The sequence below is a fragment of the Alosa sapidissima genome, chromosome 14 (assembly GCF_018492685.1).
Source record: "Alosa sapidissima isolate fAloSap1 chromosome 14, fAloSap1.pri, whole genome shotgun sequence".
NCBI lineage: Eukaryota > Metazoa > Chordata > Actinopteri > Clupeiformes > Clupeidae > Alosa > Alosa sapidissima.
Window position 1 is genome coordinate 13218601 of NC_055970.1, and position 3729 is coordinate 13222329.

Sequence of the window (3729 nt, forward strand, 5' to 3'; positions counted from 1 at the left end):
TGTGTGTGTGTGTGTGTGTGTGTCTGCGGTTGGGGTGCGTGTGCATGCGTGTGTGCGTGTTTGCGGTTGGGGGCATGTGTGTGTGCGTGGGCGTTTGTATCTTGTGATTGTATGTATTTTACAGTGGACCATTGGGGCAGACTGCAGGGACCTCCCGCCTAGTACTAGTTGGAAGTCCCAGGGCTCTGTTTGCATAAAAGATAAGTGTATGCTATGTCCAGCTAGCCACTTTGTGACCTCCCTGACCTCAGTAACCATTGTTGCCCTTCTCTTTCTTTCTCTCTCTCTCGGTGTGTGTGGAAGACAGGAGCTGTTTGACCTAGAGCACTGGTCCTCTATTTTGTGCACATCCAGGGTTTTGCTTTCTTTTCTTTTGTATTTTGATCTTGCTGTGTTCACATGTGGTGTGGTTTTGGACCCGTCCCCCAAAATATAAAATATATTATATTTTGACATGTATCTCACCACAGCAAGCTCATAGCTCTACGTGCATTTCATGTGTGTGTAGGGCAGACTGTCCTGAATCTGGCAGTATCATTGCCACGGTGGAGGGATTCTCTGGGGCTGGAGCAATTTATAGACATATGTGGTGTGCGCCTTACAGAAATAAATGCCATTTTATTTAGTGATTAAAAATGACCTTTCTGCGCTCCCTATCTGGAACACGAACTGGTCTGACCTGACTTGACCTGAAGCCATCGTCCCATCATGTTTCAAAGCTGCCACCATCATACCTGTGCCGAAGAAAACTGCTCCATCCTGCTTCAATAACTACCGCCCTGTGGCACTGACACCCATCATCATGAAGTGCTTTGAGCGGCTTGTCATGTCACATATCAAAGCCATTCTCCCCCCCACCCTGGACCCCTTCCAGTTTGCATACCGAGCCAAGCGGTCTACAGAGGATGCAATCTGCTCTGCCCTCCACCCAGCCCTCACCCACCTGGAAAAAAGAGACTCATATGTGAGATTGCTGTTTATAGACTTCAGTTCTGCATTCAACACCATAATACCACAACAACTCATCTGCAAACTTGACAAACTGGGACTCAGTACCTACCTCTGCAACTGGCTACTGGACTTCCTCTGTCAGAGGCCCCAAGTAGTACGTGTTGGCAACAATACCTCAAGCAGCATCACACTGAGCACAGGGGCCCCCCAAGGCTGCGTGCTCAGTCCGCTGCTCTTCACCCTGCTGACGCATGACTGCACTGCAACCTACAGCAACAATCACATAGTGAAATTTGCTGACGACACAACTCTGGTGGGTCTCATCACTAAGGGCGACGAGACTCAATACAGGTTGGAGGTCGACCATCTGACCACGTGGTGCAGGGACAACAACCTCCTGCTGAACGTCAGCAAGACCAAAGAGATTGTTGTTGACTTCCGGAGAGGTCACACCCAACACCTGCCACTGACCATCGACGGTGCTGTGGTGGAGAGAGCGAGCAGCACCAAATTCCTGGGGGTGCACATCAGTGAAGACCTCTCCTGGACCACCAACACTGCATCACTGGCGAAGAGAGCTCAGCGCCGCCTGTACTTCCTGCGGAAACTCAGGCGAGCAAGTGCTCCACCAGCCATCATGACCACATTCTACCGAGGCACCATTGAGAGCATCCTCTCCAGCTGTATCGCTGTGTGGGGCGGAAGCTGCACTGAATACAACAGGAAAGCCCTGCAGCGCATAGTGAACACAGCTGGAAGGATTATTGGTGTTTCACTCCCCTCCCTGAAGGACATTTACACCACCCACCTCACCCGCAAGGCGACCAAAATTGTGAGTGATGCAAGTCACCCCGCTCACAATCTGTTTGATCTACTGCCCTCTGGGAAGAGGTACAGAAGCCTGCGCTCCCGCACTACCAGACTCACCAACAGCTTCATACACCAAGCTGTAAGGATGCTGAACTCTCTCCCTCCTCTCCCCCCTCCACCCTCAGCTACATAACATCCTGGACATTGGACCCAAAATGGCCGCCTGCACTACTCCACTTGCACACTTGCACACTTGTACACTTTACAACTTGGTGTTGTTGTCCTGAAAACACAACACTTCTGCTGCTCTTACATAACTTAACATATGCCACTTTCTTTCTTACTTATGTCAAACAGAACTACCCAAGCCTTTTATTGGCCTGACTTTGCACTAGTATTTTATTGACTGTCTATGCACAATTTCAACCAAATTTTGCTGCTCTTATTTTTTCATTATTATATGTGCCCTCTTATTTACTTATTTACTTACTTTTTTGTTTACTTGAATGTTATGTTTGTCTGTGGACCTAAATTGGTAAAATATGTCTTGTCTTCACCGTGGGATAGTGAGAAACGTAATTTCGATCTCTTTGTATATCTGGAACATGTGAAGAAATTGACAATAAAGCTGACTTTGACTTTGACTTGACCCGAGTTTACGTGTGTGTGCCTCTCTGCACTCATGATTCTCGACAACTTTTTACTGCGTTGCCATGAACAAAGTAAAGGCAAAAAAGGTGTTTCTTTGTCGAACAAATTGGGATGCAATGTGAGCCTTGAATCAAATGCCATGCAGGAATTTACTAGGATCTCAAAACCGGATTATGAACATTCTTTGCCATAGAGAAGCACACAATAGCATTGGATTATAAATGCTTTGCCACAAAAACAGACAAGACACGTGAGGTAAGTCGAGATCTAGCCTATGAAGTTATTATTTTGCTTTCACTTCGTCTGTTTTATAATCCAGAAGGATGTATGGTATCAAATGATAGCTCTGTGGCATATCTATCTGATCACAGGTCCGCGAGTAATTCAAACGAGAGTAATGGGTGTGCAGTTGTTTTTTGTACATGACGTTATTATTTTGCAGTCAGTTCGTCTGTTTTCATAAGGCAGAAGGATCGACATACTTGGTATCAATGGATAGCCCTCTGTCTCCTCTTTCATCTGATATGCTTGCCAGATCTATGCGTTCACGGGTTCGCGAGTAATTCAAACGAGGTGCCCAGGTGAACGCAGAGACTGTAAATATGATGCAATTTTAATTTAAATCTTCATACTTTAACGTACAGACAAGTGCGTGGTCTCCTTGGAAAGTCCCACTTCTCTGTCACACAATAAAGGCTTCTCGCTGCTATGAACAGTTGCGGAGCAATTTAACAGAGAAGAAAGGGTGTGTTTTTTGACGCACTTTGCGTCAATCGGCTTCTAAGGGTTAAAATTTCACATACCCCCAGGGATACCCCCATTTGAGAACCAGTGCTGCTTTGGAGCATTTGTACTAATTAAATAACAAGCACTTCTATTGGTTCTCCATCTTTACTTATTAAATAACAAGCACTGCTATTGGCTCTTCATCTAACCATAACAGGCTGCCCTCACACACACACACATCCAAATAAACCAGATAAAAACAACAAAACTATTTTTGAAAGCTGTATCAACTTAATCACTTATTGTTTATTATTAACTCAATCACTTATTGTTCATTATTAACTCAATCACTTGTTGTTCATGATTAACTCAATCACTTATTGTTTATTAATACAAACTTAAATTAATGAACAATTATCAACCAGATAGACAAAATAACCATTTGTGATAAGAGTTGATCACTCTAATGAACAGTGGTGTTAGAGACACATGTGATGGTCATCACTCTAATGAACAGTGGTGTTGGAGACACATGTGATGGTCATCATTCTAATGAACAGTGGTGTTAGACACATGAGATGGTCATCACTC

At 44.8% G+C, this 3729-nt stretch overlaps 1 long non-coding RNA gene across 1 annotated transcript; it reads right to left on the minus strand.

Annotated features, from left to right (window-relative positions):
- Nucleotides 1–621: 621 nt before the first annotated feature.
- Nucleotides 622–2464, minus strand: LOC121681305. Its single transcript, XR_006022066.1, has 2 exons — nt 2412–2464; nt 622–689 (listed from the first exon to the last, which is right to left on the minus strand). It is a non-coding gene; the product is annotated as an uncharacterized LOC121681305 (long non-coding RNA).
- Between the last annotated feature and the right edge of the window lie 1265 nt (nt 2465–3729).